Here is a 9,273-nt window from a genome sequence, read left to right as displayed (position 1 = left end):
CCCTCACCCCCCTGGGTCTCCGAGGCCTGGCCTGGCCCCTGATCATGGTGAATGACGGGGGTCTTCTCTGGATTCACCACTGGCCGACATCATGACAGTCCTGGGGAGAGTCAAGCCTCTGGGGAAGGAGTCTGGCCAGGCAGCAGCATCTTTCTCAGAAAGACAAAAGGAGGCAGCCATTGCTCAGGACTGGGTCCCAGGAAGCCCTGAGCCTGCAGGAGGAGTCGCAGGTGTCCTGGAGAGCCAACACCTGCCCAGGACAGCCCTGTGTGGGCAGGGCCCCCACATACCAGAGGGCAGCTTCTTCACGGATGTCCCCAGTCACTTCCCCTTGGAGGGTTGACACCACGGGCCGGAAAACCAGTCATATCTTAGGCAATTCCAGATGTGGTTTTAAGCTTCCCACCAGAGGCCAACTTCCCTGAAGGCTGAGCCTAGGCCTCTACTCTGCCCTGGCTCACTCTGTGCTTGGTTCTGGCACTTGCAACCCCTGCCCTCCCTACCTTCTGCCTCCCATCCCTCACTCCTGCCCCCCCCCCCCATGACAGGCCTCGGTGCCTCCCAAACATGGCCAGCTCCCAATCTTGATGTGCAGCACTGAGAACAGGCGTGTTATTGTATCTGGGCACCTGTGCTGGGGTGTGCACGGGGGTTACGCTAGGGGAGCACCGTCTCACCATGCTCTGCATCTCCTGTGCAAAGTCAGGTATGGCGGGAGTGGGGACAGGAACCCAGTCGAGGCTGAACAAACCAGATACTGCACAAGGGAAACCAAGAGTGGACCGCAGCTTGGTGACAGCAGCACAGTTTCCCTTGGGAGTCCTTGCTCCTCCCTCTAGCAGGAGGCGGGGCTTGTGCTGGGGTAGGCGCTTGTCAGCTTAGTAGGTGCTTAATGTGGAGCTGTTCAAGCCAGAGAGCTGAGTTCCCAGGGCTGTTGTGGATGGAGAAGGCATAAGAGGGGCCCCACTGCTGCTGGGACCTGCAGTTAGAACTGCCAGCCACTGGCCCCTCTGCCAGCATCCCAGCAGCAAGGCCAACAGACGCAGGAACCCAGGCCAGCGACTAGTGAGAAGCGAAGTCATGATCCATCTGCCCATCCTCCCTGAGGCCTTGTTTCTCTCCTGCTTTGGGTCTTGGCAGACAGCACAGGAAGGAAGGAGAGGAGCCTTACCAGCTTCTACCCCATTTCCTGCCAGCCTCTGGGAGCCATTCTCCCAGCATGGCCAGGCTCTGGCTTAGTAATAAACCAAGTCTCTGGATGGGAGGTCTTCAACTGGGCCTTCAACCCCCAAGTAGATGGGAGTGGGAAGATCCCTTAATGGCTTGGGATCCCCTCCCCTTCTTGAAGGCCTCTTGGAAGAGGTGGGTGGTGGGGAGATGGGTTGATTTTGGTTTTCTTCTTCCTTGGATTTCAGTTCTGAGGACTGGACCCCCTTTCTTAACCTATGGGGTGTCCAGCCCCAATAAAACTCTCAACTATGTCCTGCTTAGCATAGGGCCTGGGTCTGCAGCCCACATAAGGCCACCCCAGGGCCTTGGAAGAGTTCAGGACTCAGTGGCCTTGGGAAACTTGAAAGGAGGTTGGAGCACAGGTCCCAGGTGGCCCTGGCTCCAGGTCTATTGATTGGCTTCAGGTGAGGAGGTGGGGACAGCTGCCAAGGGCTGGGAGAACAGAGGGTATTTCCCATCCTCAGGAGCAGAACTGATACCGGGCCACTTCCTCTTTCAGGGACCTCTGACGTGCTCTCTGTCCTCTCTGCCTCCCCCTCGTTTTCCTTACTTCCGTAGGCCACTGGCTAGCACAGCTTTCTTCCCGCTCTGGCCCCGGGCCCCACCCTAGGACTCTACATGTTTCTGCTGAGGGTTCTAAAGTGGCAGATTCCAGCTGGTTTAGAAATGATTAGGCAGCAGATGTCTAGAAATCGAGCCACAGGGCTGGCTGGGCTGGGCACTGGCTGAGTCCCTAGACCCATGGCCATGCCAGGGCCTCTCCTGGCACCTCCCTCCCCTCCTCTTACCATTCTTTATTCCACTGGCCCTAAGACCCTGGGACAGTCACAAAACACAGCAGTTCTGTGGTCTGGCCACACCCAGTTCCTCTGCCACCCTATTCCTGTTTGGTGCCTTTTCTGGGCCTCCCCTCCTAGCCTCCTGGCCACATCAAGTCTCCATGGTGTGTCTTAAATCCCATCTTTCCCGTAGTTTCCCTCAGGGCTTGAGTCGATACCACCCATTTGGATCCTAATTGCAGGTGGCCATGTTTCCTCCACTTGTAATTTTCCTCGACAGGCTGAGCCCTTTGTGAGCAAGATCGTGTCCCATAGGTCTTCAGCAACCCCTAACCCTGGAGCATATAGGAGGCGCTCAATAATGCTTGCTAAGTAGTGAAGAAACACTCAGTGTGGCCACGGAAGGCTGCTTTATCCTGGAAAAAGACACCTGGGTGGCCTAAGGAGGAGCAGAGACTGCCTGCACGCTGCCCAGGCTGCAGACTGCAAAGCATTTTCATGCATGTTACTGTGTTTGAGCCTGTGGCAACCCTGTGACACAGGGATTGTTATTGGCCCCATTTTACATAGGGGGACACTGAGGCTCAGAAAGGTGGCGTGATTTGCCTAAGGCTCCACAGCTGGCTTCTGGCTGCACTGGAGCCTGAGTCTGCGGCTTCCAGGCTATAGGCTGACCTCAGGGCCGAGAGCGGTGAGGACTGAACGCTGTAGAATGAGGCCCGGTTCTGACCCTGCCCTGCCATGCTGTGTGGCCATGGTCTATTCACTCCTCCTCTTTGGACATCTGCTTCAGCATCTGGGCATCAAAGGATTGGACTATTTCTCCAAGGCTTCTCCTGGCTCCTACCTATAGGAAAACAAGGAACTTGTCTGTTTGTTTGTTTTTTTAAATATGTATCTCTGCATTGCCAGTGTTTAGCATATGGCCTGGCACATAGTAGGCATTCAATAAACAATTAAAAGATGCAAAGGCAACGTGTCATTATAACTTTCTGACTTAGGAGGTGGCAGTTGAATCCCAGTCACTGGACCACCAGGGAGCAAGGAGGTGGCAGTTGTAAGGTGACTGCTGAATTTCCTCTAGATCCCAGTGGTTTAGGATTCTAAATATTTCTCAGCCTTTCCTTGACCCTGCACATATCTGCCCAGGATCCAGCACTGGACCATTCCCAACCAAACTGTTCTTTACCTGGAGGGTGAATCACTAATGTTTGCTAAGCACACCTTGGTGCAGGACAGGGGCTCCATATGCATAGCCTCGCTTCATCCCCACAGCCTCACAGGTGAAAGAACAGAAGCTCAGAGTCTGGTGAAACAATTTGCTCAAGGCCAGCAAGAATTTATTTTCTTTATAATCCTTGGTTGGCTACTTCCAGTCTCAGTCCAAGCTGGCAGCTACCCTGAGATCCTTGGCCTCAAAGAAACGAGATTCCTCCCTCCAGTTGGTCCCTAATCTCTTTTGCAGGACCCTTGGTGTGATGAGAAGGGTTCCTAGGCGCCCAGGCCCCATCCTCAGCTCTGAGCTTCTCCCTGACCCACTCCTCTCTCTGCCTTTTATTTTGTTATACCCCCCTCAACCTCCAAATCATCAAATTCTGCCCATGTTTCATGCCAAATTTCATGCTCAAGTTTCACTTCTCCAGGGAGTCTTCTTTAGACCTATAGATCTTGTTCTCTTCTGATTTTAATTACAAATACTCTCTGGCTCCCATAACTTCAAGATTGATTATTTCCTTGCATTCATTTATTCACTCATCCATGCAGCTTATAATATGCCAGGAAATGTGCTAGATGCCCTGGAGGCCCCTAGTCTCTCTTGAGATTAACCTTGCTTTCTCCTGCTTGATGGGTACCTCTTACAGGCAGGATCAGGTTTTATGCCTATTCTGAGTTCTGTATGGTGTCTTGCATGGCTCTGGCCATGGCCAAGAACGTCTCAGGAAATTATGGTGAAGGATCACTCAGTCCCTCCATGGCATCTTGGGCATTGCTCCATCCCTGGTCAAATGCTGAAGGCTCTGAAAACCAAAACTTTTCATCTCCTCTCTCAATCCTTGACCATGTTCAACCACGTGTGCATGATCAGTTACATTTCTGGAGACAGGGCACACAGATGGTGACTTTTCTATCTAAGGGAGGACCTAAGAAATGATCAAAACCATGGTGACGCTGGGAGTGAGGAGGGGCTCTTCTCTCCTCTAGGTTCTCCTTCAAGTCTTAATGATCTTGCCCCATGCTAGTGGCAATGGAGAGAGCCTGGTGACAGAGCCAGGAGGCCAGAGTCTATGGTGGCCCTCTCTCTGCTCCAGGGGCCTGAGTAACTCAAAGTGGGAGCAGATGGGAGGATCGTTATTATACTTTTAAAAACTGCTTAGTGATCAAAAACCATTTAGAAGCGGTGATATTTGAATAGATCTGCTACAAAACAGGAAGTCAGTGGCCTGGTGAATTCTCACACTTAGGGACAAGAAGTGAAAATGTTCTGCCTGCCCAGAGTAGCAGCGGGCCAGCAAAACAACAGGTGGGGTGGTGCTGGAGGCCAAGGCCTTGGATAAGGACTCCTTGTCCCCTGGATTTTTATCTGCAGAGCTATGGGGGTTGTCGCTGCCTCCCCAAAGGACAGGACAAGGTTTCCCATATGTAAGCAGAGAGACCCTGGGAGAGAGATGGGTGGAGAATAAAAGAAGCCTCACCTTCTATTCTACTCCCGGTTCCTCCCTTGTAGCTGGTGAGCTCAAGCTCTCTGGGCTCCTGGTGCTGTGTTTGTATAAGGCTTGGACTTGAGGACTCTGAGTCCCTTCCACCTGTGAGGCTATTTCATAGCTCGAGTAACTTCGGTTCCACGGTGCTGGGGCAGGGGTGGGGTAGGGAGGAGGCTGCGGAGACACCTCTGTGACTGGTTACCTGCTGTATTCCCAGGGGGCCTGCCCATGGCAGGTGCTCAATGAATGTTTGCCCAAGGAGTGAATGACTGCGTATTGAATGTTTTCATGGTCTTTGCCTCGTCTCCTGACCACATCCCCTTGCTCTAGTCTTCCTGTTTGGCCTGAAGTCTCTACAAAACCCAAGGGTATAGAGTGAAGACAGCAGAGAAGGGAATTATCATGGTATAATATGACTAAGCTAAGAAGATGAAAATAAAATTTAAAATCCTATTTTTGTATAGCCTGCTTTGTTTTAGGCTCAGTCTAAGGTCTCAGCCTCCAACTACCATCACCACCATTGCCATCTCATGCTTAGTATGCTTCTTCAAGTTCTTTCCTGCAAATGGAGGAGGTTCATTTATTCATTCATTCATCAAAATCAGTATGTGTTACGCATTGGTTTGGTGCAAAGGATACAGAGATAAATTAAGAGAGGTTTCTGCTCTCAAAGAACTTCCTTACAGTGAAATGAGCACTGACTGCAGCACACTCAATGACAGCGACATGCCCAGGGCATGAATTAGAGAAGTCAGCTTGAAGACCTACACTCTCTATTTGACAGATAGGAAGACCGAGACTCACAGCCGACGTGACATTCGTGTCAAGAGGACAGTGACTGAGCTGGGTGAACCTAAAACCCAGATCTCTTGAGGGACAGTCCAGCATTCTTTCTACCCCCTGGGGCTGTTGTCTCTTCCTGTCTGCCCTTGTGGCATCTCAAGACCAACGACCTTGCCGTGAGTCCACCCAGCTGCCCATGTGCATGGTGTCCCTGGTGTCATTGCAGCAGAAGCCGTCAGGAGTAGTCAGTGAGTGGAGACTGCTCTCTCGGAGGGTTGTGAAGGGTGGCACTGGCCAGGTTTTCCAGACCCTTGGCTTGACTTCTCCGGGGAGCCCTCCTAGGCACTCGGGCCGGGCCCAGTGGCCCTCTGCACAAGCCGTCCCCCCCTGCACCCATCTCCAGCACAGCAGGCGCAGCCGATGCCTCTGACACCCGCCTCGAGTCCTCCCAGCCCCACCTGTGCCAGCCAGTCCTGAGTGGGCTCCACTCACTTAGCGCTGACAAAGTCCCGCCTCAGCGGCCTCCGCCTGCGTTCTGCCCCGCTCCTCCAGTCCACGAGCGCTGTGCCGCATCCCGGAGATCAGACTCAGGGACAGGATAGAGACTCACACAGGTCCCGGGGAGAGAGGACCATGGGTTTGGCCAGATGACAGTGGGGGAGTTGACAAGTGACTGCGTTCACCACCTGTCTGGAAGGTAGAGCAGATAGGACCCGCCTGAGGAGTTAGATGTGTGGCGGGAAGGACTAACTCCTGGGTTTGCAGCCTGAACTGGGGAGCGGTGGTGCCAGTGGCTCAGGTGGGGAAGACTGGGGGAGGGCCACCGTGGGGGAGTAACAAGTGCTGCTGTAGACACCGCGGCCTTGAGATGCACACCCGACAGCCAAACGGGGCTGCGGAGGCGGCAGCTGAGCAGAGTTCCAGGGGAAAAACCCTGCTTGGACATTTGGAAGCCATCAGCATCCAGATGGCACTGAAAAGCACAGACTTGGTGACACCATTTAGGGGACAGTGGGGAGAGGATCAATCGGGGTTACTCCCTGAAGGAGCGACCCTCAAACTTCTCTGTGTCAGAATCATCTGCAACGTGCTCGCCAGGAAACCGTTTCCTTAGCATTCAGAAGTTTTTAACACTTAACATTCAGAGATTCTGGGCCTTGAGAAGACACTTAGGATGACAAATATCCCAAGTGATTCTTATTTATTTATTGACAGCCCCAAACCTCGGAACCCCTGTGTGATTCCGATGCAGGGCATGCTTTGAGCAACTCTGCCCTAGGGGGTAGGTAGAGGGACGTGGGGAAGTGGAGGGCAAGGGACACTGCCAGGGGCTGGGGTGACCAGGTAGCAGGATCCCGAAGAATGTTTCTGTACTCTTCAGGGCCGCTGTGAGGCCCTAATCTCCACCCTGCCCTCCTGCCCTGTGCAGGTGGAGGCGAACGGATGTGGCACCCTACACCCAGGCGCTGGCTGTGTCCGTACCAGCTTGTACCCCTCCCCTGCTCCTGCCTCTCCAGAGCCTCTCAGCTCTGCAGATCAGATAATGTACTGAGGGAACCCTCAGCTGCACCCCCAAGGATAGGCTGTAATTGTCTAAGGCTGTGGTCCCCAACCCCTGCCTCCCAGGGCCATGGCCAGGTACCAGTTAGGAAATAGGGCCACACACCACCACCTGAGCTGCCTCCCCAGCCTGCCTCCCCACCCCTCGCCTACCCCACCATGGAAAAATTGTCTTCCATGAAACTGGTTCTTGGTGCCACAAAGGTTGGGGACCACTGTCTAAGGAGCCCCAACTAGGCTCCTAGCTGGGCTGAGAGACAGATGGCAAGCACAGGCATGGCCCTTGTCACTATATGAGCCAAAGGAGTGACACCCTGCTTTTCCTCAAGGCAGGAAGCCATTGGAGGGCTATTCTAGCGGCATATTGGCTGCAGGGTGGATGGGGAGCTTCTCCAAGCCTGTGTCTTTGTCTCCACACCAAGGGCTCAGGCTTGTCCGCTTTCACAGGGAATCCCTGGCCCTCACAGTGCCATCTCCCCTCTCCCCTCAATCCTGTGTCTCCCTTCCACATCCATATTTCACTTTTCTCATCATGGGGTTCAAGCGTGATTAGGACCTCTGACTGCTTCTTCTTTTTGACTCCAGCCTGATACTCCATTTTGCCAACTCTTCCTCTAAAATGTCCTTTCCATCTGTCCCTTCCTCTCCATTCTCACTGCCCCTGCTCAATATTGTCATTGGATTGGACTATTGTATAAGCCTCAGTTATGAACCGAATATTTGTGTCCCTCCAAACTCATATGTTGAAGCCCCAACCCTCAGTACAATGGTATTTGGAGGTGGGGCCTTTGGGAGGTCATTGGTTTGGATGAGATCATGAGGATGGGGCCCCCATGATGGGATTGGTGCCCTTATAAGAAGAAGAGGCCGGGTGCGGTGGCTCACGCCTGTAATCCTAGCTCTCTGGGAGGCCGAGGTGGGCGGATCGTTTGAGCTCAGGAGTTTGAAACCAACCTGAGCAAGAACGAGACCCTGTCTCTGCCATAAATAGAAAGAAATTAATTGGCCAACTAATATATATAGAAAAAATTAGCCGGGCATGGTGGCGCATGCCTGTAGTCCCAGCTACTTGGGAGGCTGAGGCAGTAGGACTGCTTGAGTCCAGGAGTTTGAGGTTGCTGTGAGCTAGGCTGACGCCATGGCACTCACTCTAGCCTGGGCAACAAAGTAAGTCTCTGTCTCAGAAAAAAAAAAGAAGAAGAAGAAAAAGAAGAGAGGCCAGAGCTTGTTCTCTCTGCACCAGGTAAGTACACAGCAAGAAGGTAACTGTCGGCATGCCAGCCCTCACCAGGAACTCAATCCACTGGCACCTTGATCCTGGACTTTCAGACTCCAGACCTGTGAGAAATAAATGTCTGTTGTTTAAGACCCCCAGTCTATGGTATTTTGTTAGAGTAGCCTAAGCTAAGATAGCCTCCTACCCTTTTTCTCTGCTTCCTGCCTCATCCCTTGTGCGGTTGGGGTATTAGTTTCTTTCACACCACTTATCTCTGATTGTAATAATATATCTGTTAGTGTGTGTATTTGCTTGACATTTCTCTTCATAATCAGATGGCACACTCCATGAAGCCAAGCTTCTTTTGTTCACAACTCTGTACCCACCACTTCGAACACCATGTCTGGCACATAGTAGGTGCTTAATAATACATTTGTTGAAAGAATGGAATGCCGACTACAATAAAAACCTCCAATCAGGTCTCCCTGCCTCCTGCCTCATTCCCCTCTGATTCATGTCGTATACTTTGGCCAGATTCATCTTTTTCAGACACCAATTCCATCCTTCCCAACCCTTTCTCATCAGAGTGCTTACCGGGTTCCACAATCCTCTTGGGGTTTATGGAAAATTAAGTGAAGTTCAGACCAGGGTGATAGTGAGGAAAGGTGTCATGGGGCATTGATAATAATGCATTGAATTCTAAATTGTGGGTTTACTTCAAACCCCAAACTGGGCTTGCGTCTTTAAACCCATGAGCACTACAGGAAATGAATGAGTCAAGCTCCCTAGCACCTAGTGTCCTTTAGATAAAATCGCCCGAACTGCCTGGACCTGCCTGCCTCGCAGGGTTACAGATCTGCTGTGGGTGGGCACAGCCTACGGCTTCCCTTTCTCTGCCGACTGCACGCAGGGCTCCGAGGACTTCCACCCGGCCGTGCAGCAGCGTGGGCTCCGTGGGTGGGACCCGTGGGTGGCACGCACTCTCCCAGGGACCTGTGTGTTC

Source organism: Microcebus murinus, chromosome 4 (assembly GCF_040939455.1).
Source record: "Microcebus murinus isolate Inina chromosome 4, M.murinus_Inina_mat1.0, whole genome shotgun sequence".
Taxonomy (NCBI): Eukaryota; Metazoa; Chordata; class Mammalia; order Primates; family Cheirogaleidae; genus Microcebus; species Microcebus murinus.
The sequence above is the reverse complement of the archived record's forward strand: the minus strand, read 5'-3'. Positions refer to the sequence as shown.